The 12,951-nt window shown below is 50.2% G+C and overlaps 1 pseudogene; it reads right to left on the bottom strand.

The window, feature by feature from the left end:
* Positions 1-4,552: 4,552 nt before the first annotated feature.
* On the bottom strand, positions 4,553-11,326 carry LOC132481574 (nuclear RNA export factor 2-like; annotated as a pseudogene).
* Positions 11,327-12,951: the final 1,625 nt, after the last annotated feature.

Raw genomic sequence — 12,951 nt, 5'->3', positions numbered from 1 at the left:
TGTCATTTATCCATTCTATGTATAACAGTTTACATCGGATAATTCCAAACTCCCAATTCGTCCCTTCACCACTCCCTCTCCCCCTTGGCAACCACAAGTGTGTTCTCTGTCTGTGAGTCTGTTTCTGTTTCATAGATAAGTTCGTTTGAGTACACATGTTATTCTTAAGAAATTAACATTAATTATTAAAAGTGGAATGGGAAAGGATATGAAATAATGTGAAATGGACCAATGGTTTTCTTTCACACACCCACTGGAAATGCTGGAGTCAGGTTTCCTTTCTCCTAAATTATCTGAGAAATGACTCTAGCACAGAGGAATGACACTGAAGTGAATACGTAATGAAAACTTATACATTTCCCTTCCATTTAATATTTCCACATTATTGTCTTATAATCATGTGGTTTGGATTGTATCAAGGGAATCTCCTTTAAAGGATGGTCAGGTATGAAATAAGACTATTCATCCCTATTCAGTACTATAGGTATCATCTGCCTGATTGACCTTTTGCTCCTCACAGTAATTGTCTAATATGGATAGAATTGTTTCCATTTTACAAGTGAGGAAAGGCAAATTCAGAGATACTGTGATGCAGCTATTATAAAATTTCCCAACTGCTTTTCACATCCCTTTTTTTTTGCAGCCTCTAATGATCATTGCCTAGAGCTACGTTTCATAAAAGGTTGCAAAAGCATGATGTACAAATTCTTTAATTGCTTCTGCATGTATCGGCGGAAATTCTTTTATAAAAGAATTCTTCCCTCAACAACTATGTGTAGGTATAACATGCACAGGAAAAGCAAGGTGTATATACAGTTCATTGGCAATATTTCCACTTTCAAACATCAGGTGTTTCCCTAGGACTCTCAAAGGTGAGCAGTGAGTTGGTGTTGTTGGCTCTTTTTTTTTTAGAGTTGTCATAGATGTTTCTATATTTGACGTGTTTTAGTGCATGATAGTCATTAATGCTTTTGATGTTCAAATTGTTCTATCTTTGGCCAATGGGAGGCCCTGAGGTTATGAGTCTTTTTTTTTTTTTTTTTTTTTTTCCGGTACGTGGGCCTCTCACTGTTGTGGCCTCTCCCGTTGCGGAGCACAGGCTCCGGACGCACAGGATCAGCGGCCATGGCTCACGGGCCCAGCCGCTCCACGGCATGTGGGATCTTCCCAGACCGGGGCACGAACCCATGTCCCCTGCATCGGCAGGCGGACTCTCAATCACTGTTCCACCAGGGTAGCCCCAGAAGCAATTTCTTATTGAGCCCAAGGAAGAAGAATTAGCACAGAAGAGCAAAGAATAGGCACAGTTCAGCTAGACAGAAGTCATCAAACATATGTCCAGTTCCAGAGCCATCCACTGACCACAGGACCTGGGTTGAGTCTCTTCCCCTGTGTCGGCCTGAGTCCTAACATAGAAGTACACTCGATATAGAAACAGGGGTTAGGGGTGGGGCGTTTTTGGTCAGAAGACCAGGATTTGATACTTGGAACCATTACTGTCTGGTTGACTTACCTCGAGCAAGTAATTTATCTAATATGTGTGCTATACTTGTTGCTATCTTTTATTACTATTGTGGGTTTATTCTTTCAGTTTTATGAGTATTATTATTTTCCTTACCACCCAGCCAAGTGTGAATGGTAGGAGTGGTGATTAGCACAAAGTTAGGGACGAACCCAACTGAGGGTGGAGAATAGAGGAAGTGAAGACAGAGAATGGAGGTGAAGTAAGCAGACGAGGCCTGGGCTCTCTCTGGGTGCCAGGCCCTGGGCCCACCCTTTCATGACCCAGGGAAGCTTCTTACCCAACAGCACTCCTGCTTCTCAGCTGCAGACAGTGGTGACCTGGGGGCTGCCAGGGAAGTGCCCAGATGAAGGACAATAGCCTTATTAGCTCCCTCCACACCGAAGACCACCAGAGCTGCCTCTCCATTGCCATCTCCCTGCTCTTTGCTTCTGGGTATCGGAAAAGGTACCACGTGGAAACTTCCACACCTGACCCTTGAAGGGCTTTCCTCATACAAAAGGTACTCTACCTTCCTCAGTCCTCAAAGGTTGTCCTGCACAACTTACATTCCCACCAACAGTGCAAGAGGGTTATGACCCAGCAATCCCACTACTGGGCATATACCCTGAGAAAACCATAATTCAAAAAGAGTCAGGTACCACAATGTTCATTGCAACACTATTTACAATAGCCAGGACATGGAAGCAACCTAAGTGGCCACTGACACATGAATGGATAAAGAAGACGTGACACATATATACAATGGAATATTTACTCAGCCATAAAAAGAAATGAAATTGAGTTATTTGTAGTGAGGTGGATGGACCTAGAGTCTCTCATACAGAGTGAGGTAAGTCAGAAAGAGAAAAACAAATACCATATGCTAACACATGTATATGGAATGTAAAAACCAAAAACGGTTCTGAAGAACCTAGGGGCAGGACAGGAATAAAGACGCAGATGTAGAGAATGGACTTGAGGACATGGGGAAGGGAAGGGTAAGCTGGGACGAAGTGAGAGAATGGCATGGACTTATATACACTACCAAATGTAAAACAGACAGCTAGTGGGAAGCAGCCGCATAGCACAGGGAGATCAGCTCGGTGCTTGGTGACCACCTAGAGGGGTGGGATAGGCAGGGTGGGAGGGAGACGCAAGAGGGAGGCGATATGGGGATAAAAATACACATATACCGCATTCACCTTGTTATACAGCAGAAACTAACACAACGATGTAAAGCAATTATACTCCAATATAGATGTTAAAAAAATAATTGTCCTGCACACTAAGGAATGCGGATTCTGAGGTAAAGAAGGAAGTGCCTGCCTCTCAGAGGTATGTCATCTCCACGTTTTTACCTGACATATTGTACTTTTATCACTAATGACTTTATACATTTCCTATACACAGCCCATCGATACGCACACACAAACACACATACACACACACACGGAGATATGCTGTCAATTCCATTTGGTTCTACTTTATCTCCCCCATGAAACTGAGCACAATGAATGCTTTTCCAAGTTAATGAAAGCATGTGCACATGTATGTGTACTATCCTATTCCTCAATAGGGGTTTTGAGGGAGTACCCCTTGGGCCTGTTATATCAGGGGGGAACAAATTGACCATTTCCCCAGCCCTAGAAGCCCATTGTCTAAAAGGGAGGCTGCTCCACTGTCCTCTAGAGAGGGTGAGGGATGGAACCTCATTCCCAAACTCCCACTTACCTGGATAGGTGACAGAAGCTATATGAGGAGGAGCTTTGTCATGTGTGAAATGGGACTCATCTTTAACACAGAGCTGTCCTGAGGGGTGAATGAGAAAACCTGGGGCTAAGGCAGGCATTGTGGAAAGGTGTTTCTCATTGTTTCTCCTAATGAGAACATAGATATCTTTATGAAGGAAGCAAATCTCTCTCTGGTACGCCTTGAGTTCAAAGTTTTAAAGACAGAAGGATCTCTAGCTTCTTGGGAGACTCAGAAGCTCCTAAGAGCTGCCCAACATCGTGCCTCTGAGCAGACCCTAACCCAGTTCCCCATGCTGGGAAGACAGGCTTGCCTTTGATTCACCTGGTGAGCTCAGTGAGAGATGGCACCAGGGCAGCAAGCTGTGGTGTTTGCCTAACTGCTGCTCCTGGACTGCTCCGCCTGTTAATACGTTTATGGGAAAAGTCTAGACCTGTCTCCCATTCAGCAGTGCAGGGGTCCTCAGATCACGTGTCATCCAGCCACGTCACACCACAGTTTCAACCATCCGCTGCCTCCCTGTGAGACCAAAACCTAAAAAGTACTACCATTTCATTGAAATACAATTGTCCCTTCTTTCTTTCACTAATAACTAAATATATATTGGGCTTAAAATTTATACTATTCCATTTGAGGTGTCTCATTAGCTCTGTGGTAGAAATAAGATAAGAAGGAAAATTAATATATGGGCAAATTTAAGAGTGGAAAATGAGCTGAGATGGCTCCTTCCCATTAGCTGTTAACTTGCTCAAGCTTCAAGGCACTGAAGATTAAATAATCCCTCTTTGGACCCCTCTTCCCCATTCAGCCACAAGCCCCTCTTTCTCTTTGTCTCTGTCTCTCTATTTCCTTCTCTCTCTCTCTCATGATGAGATCTCATTTTCTGTAGATAAATATAGAAATATATAAACGTGCATAATAAATATGTAAACACCTACATAAGCAAACTTACAGGAAGATATGATGAAGATGAAAACATTCAACGGTTACCTCTGGGTAGTATGTTTTGGGCTAACGATTTTTCCCCCCTCCACATATACTGTGACATATACAGTGGAATGAACCTCATGCACACTCCTGAACACCCAACTCTCTGTTAATACAGAAGCAGCATCCATGAAATTAATAAAAATAATACAAGGCTGCTCAAAATAACTAGGTAGCTTTATATGTACCACGAATGAAATGTTCAGATTAAAAATGACTGAAATAAACAAGGAAAACAAATTACCTTTAAGTTCCCATTAATCCCTCCTCTACTCGTCCCAGCTCCCTCCTATCCCCATGCAAACCCAGCACTCACTTCTGAGACCACTAGAGGTTCATCTCAGATGGCGTGGAGGATGCCTGCATGATGTCCTGCTGCAGCTGGGAGAGGGTGTGCATGGAGCTGGAGGTGGGTGTAGGCACTGGGATGCAGAACACCTCTGGGTCTCACTGGGGTTGGCATCCCTCACAAACAGCTCGTCATTCACGATGCACAGACTGAAGGAAAAATGGGCCCTCAGACAACTGATGGATGGACACCCTCACCCCCAATACTGACTCTGCTCCCAGTGGCACTCAGCAACCAGATTCCTTCCACGTCCCTCCTGTGTCTGTCTCCCAGGTTCCTTGACTGGTACCTCTGCCCCTCCCCACAGAGCCCACCTTTGGAGAGGCTGTCTACCACCTTCACTCAATTTATAGGTTTATCCCCAACCCATGGGCAATTTCGCATTTACCCTTTACCACAGCCCAAGGGCTGGACGCTCTGATCCCCATTCCCGGAAGAAGACACTGAGTCACACAGAGGTCATGTGACTTGACCAAGGTCACACAGCGAGTGAGTGTTGTGTCAAGGAGAGAACCCATAGGCCGATTCCAGAGTCCACGCTCTTCTTAACCACTAGGCTAGACTGCTCCTGGCATCTCCCTGCTGGCTTTCCACAGTACCGAGTAAACCTAAGGTCTGTGCCATCACATTCCCACGCCACTGAGCCCAGGGAAGGATGGGCATTCCCACCCACAACAGGGCTCTCACCTGCAGTAGATGGCAGGGGTAGCGACGAAGGTCCGGGTGAAGGCACGCACACAGTCCTGACAACTTCCTTCAACAGCAAACAACAGTACCCCTTAGAGTAGCACATGCTGTACATGCTCACACGGTGGTCCCCAGTCAGGGTGTGACTGGAGACTCAGGCTGAGAGGGCAGTTGTTCACGGGGGCCAGGGTGTCGGGAATGGGCAGGGCCACTATAGGAGCAGTCTGCGCCCAGTGACAACAGGGCCCCTGACAACCACTACACAAGTTCACGGGATGCATTTTTCACAGCCGCCCAAGAGGTGGATACTACTACCACATTGTGCAAAAGGGGAAACTGAGAGGTTTAGTAACGGCCCATGTTCTCAGAGTAAGTATCCGGGTAGAGAGCCACCAAACTCCACAGCCTATGTCCCCAAAGTCCAGGGTATGCAGGGCAGACAGGCATGGACACAGCTCAGACCTGGATTGTCTGTGGGAAGACTGAGGGCTGGAGAACACAGTGGGGAAGGGGAGGGGAGGGGAGGGGAGGGGAGGTGGGGGAGGGCAGGTGGGGAGGGAAGTGGGGAGTGGAGGGAAGGGAAGGGAAGGGAAAGGAAGGGGTCCAGGAAGCTGGGTGGGTCTGGGAGTGAGCCTGGCCAGGGGGAGGCAGCAATGAGACATCAGGGGTGGGGGTCTACACACACTCACCTTCCTCGAACACCCCGCTGACGGAGAAGCAGAGCATCGTTTCCTGAAAGGGAAGAGCCCAGGCGCCCAGTCACCACCTCCACCTCCTACCCACCCGCGGCATCCTGGGCCCGCCCGAGGGAGGAAGCAGGCACTCACCATCTGGAACCAAATGTCCACCACGAAGGAGCTGAAGTCATGCTGAGTCTTGGGCAACCCACAGAGGGTGTGCACAATGACACGTTTTGTGTGCTTCAGCAGCTGAACCCGCAGGTCTGTGAGGGGAGGGCAAGCGAGCGAAGGTCAGGGGCTGCCACGCCCTGGGCCCTATGATTGACCCCTTCACCGCCCTTTCCCACCCAGTCTTCCCATCGCACACTCACGGGGGTCCTTGAGCTTCTTCATATTCCTGCTGTCCTTGAAGTACTCGCACAAGCTGCTTCTAGGAGACAAAGAGCAACAGTGGGTGGTGCGTATTTGCAGGAGCTGGCCTGGGTCTGCTGGGGAGCCACACGGCCCAGGAGCAGAGCCTGTGCTGTGATACTCACGGGGCTGGGTCCTCGGGGTGGAAGGGAATGGTCAGGGAGAAGCAGGCCTCCTCGTGATAAGCCCCTGCGAGAACCTGTCGGTCTCCGTAGTCATGGATCAAGTAGTACCTAAGGGGGGGCAATGAGGACAATCTCCCTCCATGGTCTGCACCTCAAATGAGACTTGAAAACTCCCCTGAGCAGACCTGTGCTTAGGTGGCCTCACCTCTCATAGCCCTCCACCCCTTGCTCCGCTTGTCAGAGGTACTTACTGCTGTAGGAATTGTAGGACTAGGCTCTTCAGCTCATCAGATCCAAGGAAGCTGTGCTGGAATCAAATGGCACTTGAGACTATGCAGTAGATAAAGCCTCCCTGCAACACCCCAAATGTTGTTTGATCCACTTCCTCACCTTGCAGGGTTTTACTATGTAGGGAGTGTCAACGTCAAGGGTAACTGGTGACTGTAACTCCTGGCCATCCTGGAGAAGGGAAGAGGAAGTCAGGAGTGGAGACAAGGGGAGTGGCCCTGGATGATCCGGGAAAAGGATGGGCCCAGGAGGGTGAGGGTCAGAGGTCAGGTGCGAAAGGGCCCTGGAAATTCCATGGGAAAGCTTACAGTGGATGTCTTCATCATGAGGTCCTGGAAGTCTCTAGTGTTATATTCAACTTGTGTGTGTGTGTGTATTTATGGGTATTTTTCCAGCAAGTATATCCATGTCATTTTCAGGAGTCCATGTCCCCCAAAATGGTTAAGGTTCTGATGCTAATATGCGATCTAGGCAAGACCCAAACGGCTTGAGGGCTGGTGCAGAGGCCACCAACATTCGTAAGAGACAATGATTTACGTAGGCACTTACCAGGCGTAACAACTTCGGGAAACATTCTCTGATGGCCCTGTCCAAAACCAAAAATAGAGAAGAGGTGGTTGATAGTTCAAGGTTGCAATGCTTCCTTTCAGTTAACACAATAATACCACAAAGAGAGATCAGTGTGTTCTGGCCAATCCAGCAGCACCCCTTGCCCAGCTCTGCTTCTGATTTTAAGGGTTTTCGGTCCACTTGCCTGTTGAGCACTGAGTATCTGTCATCTTACTGTCTGAAAGGCACTGTCTCCTCATCTCTCTCAGTACCTTCACTTAATATTCCTTCCCTCCCTCCCTCTGCTTCGCCTTGGTAGCTCCCACCCAGACTACTCGGACTCCCTTCTCCAGTGCCACAGGGACCAGCATTTCAAACCCATGCTGCAGGGCTTGCTTCTCCTCCCTTCCTTCCTCCAGGGCCCCACTGAAGGCTGTGGGGAGAAGAGGGCATGGAGTGGGAGCCCGGGGCCCTGCCACCTCACCGGGAGTCCAGCACTCTGGCAAGACCCGGACACCCTCCCGGGATGGCCCAGGATGCTGGGCTAGGGAGGTGAGTGAGGTGGGGCTCAGGAGGCAGGGAGGAAGATGGAGGGGATGAGGACAGAAAGGAAGTGAAGGTAGGAGGGGAGAGATGAGAGAGACCTAGGGGCCCAGAGACAAGGGAGAGAGAGAAAACAAAGGGAAGGGAAAGAAGCTCTCCCATGGTGGGGGTCAGGGAAGAAGAGAGAAGAAAGGGGAAACGGCACACCCATTGCGGCTCTTCACCTGCCCCAGAATCACCCAGACACACCAGCTAGGAATGGAAAATATGCACATGTTGAACTGGGGGCCCATTGTATGCTGGTTGAAACTTTGTCACCTGTGTGAGCTCAGCCAGACTTGGGCATGGGAAACAGAGCAGCCATGGGGGCAGATCTTCCCCAGAAGGAGGAAAGGGTCAGGTCCCAGCTCAGCATGGGGCTGAGGATCCCTGGCCCCCTCTGATGACCACCGTCTTCTCTCCCGATGACCCCTGCACCTGTCTGAGTTGGTTCTTTATCTGAGGAATCATACCTGTCTCAGGCTGCCCAGGGCTCCTGTGAAGGACCAGGCAGGATGCTGTGACGTGCGCAGGGAGGGATGGCAATTGCCCCTGAGAGGCCTGTCCTTCTGTCTCCTCTACCACCTCTGCCCTGTGCCATCCACTCCTGCCTCAGGAAGCCCTCTGATCACTGGCGAGGACCCACGTCTGGCCCCCTGACTCAAAGAGCCCTGCTTTTTCCCAAGCTGGACCCCAAGGAGGGTCCAATTCCTGGCACTGGGCCACCAGAATGCATGTCATGACAGCAGCCACCCACGGCCTCAGCCCTCAGCATGGCGCAGGAAAGCCCCCATGTCAACCTGGGAGAGGAGGGTGGACCGCTTTGGAGGCAGGGGAAGAGGGCCCCTCTCAGAACGGGAGAGGCACACCCCAGCTCAGCACGAAGAAGGAAGGCTTCGCTCAGCAAGAGGCCCGGGACTGGAGGACCCTTCTCAGTCCAGGGCGCCAGCATCTGGATCAAGGCTGGTCGCTCCTGGTCCTGGTGAGGAGGAGAAGCCCTGCTTCCTGGGGCACACTCTTGGGAGGCCTTGGTGCAATATAGCTGGGAGCAGAGAGCTGGAAACAGACCCCAGAGCGCCTGCAGAGGTGAGCAGGTCAGGGGAAGGAAACTCCTCACTGGTGATAGGCACAGAGAGAGCAGAAGGTGGGGCCTGTGATCCTCCCAGAAGACCAGGGCGGCCACCTGCGGCATAGGGGCACTGTCACAGATAGTCTAGGCTCCCATGGGTGAAGGTCACCAAGAAGGGTGACAGGGTGTTCACACTGACCTTACATAGGTGGACTGCTCTGCGAAGGTGCTACACAATGGGTTCCCTTGCAGCCACAGCTCTTCAAGCTTCAGCCCTTGAATCTTGCTCAACTCCCACACAGACTTCAGCTGAGAAATATGGGACGGATGTGGGAAAAGGAATCCCAGGGAAAGAGGGACATCTGGATCTCTGCACACCCATACCCCTGCCCTCCCTCACAGGTACCTTCACCTGCCTCCTGTCGTCACTCTGATGGCCACTAACACGCCCCCTCTGCTCTCAACCCAAGTTTGACCTGGCTCCCTCTTCTCACCTCATTTTCAGAGAGGTTCAGGGTTTTGACCGTAGGGGCCACCTGTATAATGTCAGACAGGCCATCCAGCTGGTACAGCTTGTTGCTGCTCAAGTTCAAGGACAACAGCTTTGGGGCAAGAAGAGGTAGAGTGAAGGTTACTATCGAGGACCTTGGAGACAAATCTGCCCCGCACCCCAGCTCTTGCACCCCCTACCCTAATACCAGCACTGGGCCTACAGCCTCACCTCAGGGAAATTCTTTTCGATGACATGCAGGGTGGCAGCCATGCAGCTTCTTCGGTTCAGAATTATATCAATATCACGGCCTACCAAGTCTTCAGGAAGGAGAGGGGAGGGAATCAGATGGCCGAGTGGGGTCTGGGGCCAGCACCAGCCCCTCCCCACGTTACCATCCCTAAGTCACCCTCCAGGAAGACCCCTCTGCCCTCGCCTGCCCTAGAATTACTGCTGTCAGCCATACCTGGGTCAAAGTGGAGCCTCTGGAGGTCAAGAGCTTGCTTGAAGATATTATATCGTTTGCTCAATGTCAGCTGCAGAGTGAGAGATGGAGACAGCCGCTCTGAGGCTGTGGTGATGGCAGGGAAATCAGGGGTGAGGGGGACGGGGGACTGGAGGAAGGAGAGGTGGGTCTGAGCGTTGGCACACAACACGTCTTGAATCTGCATTACCTTTAGCTGCTCCATTTCTTCTGGCTGCAACTTATCCCGCACAGAGTAGGGAACAGGGGAGGGGCCAACAAAGACAGGTATCTGCAGGAAGAAGACGTGGGGTAAGCACCAGGAACTCTAGTTCCAAAGAAGACAACCAGCCCCTGGCCTGTCCTCCTTCCTCAGGATGAGGTACACGTAACGCCCTCGACACACACCTTTCGTCTCTCCTCGTCACAAATCTTGTAGCTGACATCCATCAATGCACAGGCAGTGCTAGCTTCCTGGACAAAGAACTGAGCCCCAGTTTGCAAAAAGTGGAACTACAGGGATTGAATGCAACAGCAATAGTATCAGAAGCCAACAGACCCTGCTGAACCAGGTCTCTCTCTCTCCCCCTTCCCTGTGCCCACGCGTCTGTCTTCCGCATCCTCTCTTACGTCCACTGGAGTGAAGGGGACACTGCAATGGCTCTGGATTGAGTTCATTAGCCATGTCTTGTCATACTTCATCCCACAAGGAATCTAAGGATGAAAAGAAGGGATGGGAGAGAGGACAGACAGCAGGGAATTTAGGCTGCAGGACGAACCTTTTCCTGTTCTTTTCCGGCCTTCTACTGAGCTTGAAAGGGCTTCTAAAGAAGGGACCACTGGTCCGATTTCTTATGGGTGTGCGTAATATGGATTTCCTAAATACCCTTTCTCTCCAAACTCTCTTCCTCATAATGAAGGTGACAGAGATGATCTTCCTTTTATAAATTTCCAGGAGATCCTACCCAGTGCAGACATTGCTTGCCCCTCAGACAAGGTCTCCAGAGGCTTGAACCTCCATCTCGCACACTCAGCTTGCCAAACTGAGACCTCCAAAGTGGAGTTGCTCCATATCCTTGGCAGTAGTTTCCATCTTTGCTTTGAGACAGGCTCCTCCGTTCTCCTCACAGTCAGCCTGTTCCCTTAACATTGCTTCTCTGAATCTGACCTTAGATGAACAAGACTGTTAACTCTTGGTAATAAAAGGGACAGATTACAAACTGTCCCCAGTGAAATAAACCAGCATGTCTACATGAGCCCAACACAACTCCCCCTGGCTTTTCTCTCCTGCACATTCCATACATTTTTCAGGATACTCACTGTGACCCTGAACCAGCTCCCTGGGGTTCCATCATGTGTGTTCTCCCCCATTTCTCTCTCCACAGGTGTTCTCTTTCTCCACACACTCTTATCCCTGTGGCCTTCACTGTGCCATCTCACTCTCCTCATGTTGTCTCGGATGGTACCGGGAGAGCTGCAGGGGGGATGTGGAGAGAAGGAGGGTGAGGGGCCATAAGTGCTAAGGAAGTCTTCTGTACACCCTCGTCTCTTTGACACCAGCACTACAATTAGCTTTGCTCAACCATTATTTCACTTCGAGCAAGCTTCTGTTTTGCAGTGAGAGAAGAAAAACAAGTCTACGGAGACTGAGAGAGGTGCATAGTCCCAGGGGCTCCTGTGTAAAAACCCTGCTGCCTGACCACTTACTGTCTTACTTCGGGGTCCTCCGGGACATCCCTCTTCACCACGTTTCCAGCATCCTCCTGGAGGTGTGAGGGCTGAGGCTCACACCCATCGTGTTCGTAATGAGGGCTCCTCTCACCAGAATTACCTGGGAAAGAACTCCAACCTTTCTTTCTCCCTTGAGGTGGTCTACCACCATCACTGTATTCTGAAAAGAGGAACAAAAATACAAGTTTGAAGACACATCTGTGGTCCACTTACCACGTACCATGTCTTAGGCTAACAGCATGGTAGGGCAGGCAAAGTGCCAACCTGGCCTAAGGAACCAATCCCACAAACCTCAGAAAGGACACTCTTCTGCCTGTCCAGAGAGGACAGCCTTATCCGACAGATGACACTATCAGGGGAAGAATCGAGGAGGAGCAGGATGAGGAAGAGGAGGACAAGGAGGAGAAAGAGGGAGGAGAAGGAGGAGGGAGGAGAGGACAACTGCGGTGAAACTTTTAAAACGGTGGAGCTGGACTGATAAAGAACCGCGGTGTATGCGTCCATGGGTTAGACTGGACAGCAGTCATATATATACCAGGAAGGCACCCGAATCTTGCCTTCTCTCAGGACTTTCCAGCAACCACACCAAAACCTCTCTTGTGCTTGACAAATCCAATGAGCCACCAAACCGATTCCACTAACAACCAGCAAGCTGGCTGGACTTACTTTGCCAGTGCACTAGGAGCTTTAATCTCAGGTGGCACAGAGGTAACAACCTCCTGAACTGTCTCCCTTCCTCCAGCCTTGCCCTGAACAATAGGCTGTTTGAAAGAGCCAAAGTGATCTCTCTCTTGGGCCAGCCTGAAATGCCTTTCAGCTCAGCAGGCAACTCTTCCTCACTTCAGCTCTTCTATAACAAGGGTGTGAATGATAACCTGGAATGATGTGTCAACCACCATTTCCAAGTGTTTAGGGATCCGTCTATTTGCTTTCTATTACTGGTTTCTAATTTGATTCCATCGTGGCCAGGGAGCACACTCTGGGAGATCTCAAGTCTTCTTATTTTTTTAAATAATTTTCTTTCTTTATTTATGGCTGCATTGTGTCTTCGTTGCTGCACACGGGCTTTCTCTAATTGCGGCTAGCAGGGGCTACTCTTCGTTGTGGTGCATGGACATCTCATTGCAATGGCTTCTCTTGAGCTCTAGGCGCGCGGGCTTCAGTAATTGTGGCACGCGGGCTCAGTAGTTGTGTCTCGAGGGCTCTAGAGCACAGGCTCAGTAGTTGAGGTGCATGGGCTTAGCTGCTCGGCGGCATGTGGGGTCTTCCTCACCAGGGCTCGAACCA

Source organism: Mesoplodon densirostris, chromosome X (genome assembly GCF_025265405.1).
Source record: "Mesoplodon densirostris isolate mMesDen1 chromosome X, mMesDen1 primary haplotype, whole genome shotgun sequence".
NCBI classification, from domain to species: domain Eukaryota; kingdom Metazoa; phylum Chordata; class Mammalia; order Artiodactyla; family Ziphiidae; genus Mesoplodon; species Mesoplodon densirostris.
The sequence above is the reverse complement of the archived record's forward strand: the minus strand, read 5'-3'. Positions and strand labels throughout refer to the sequence as shown.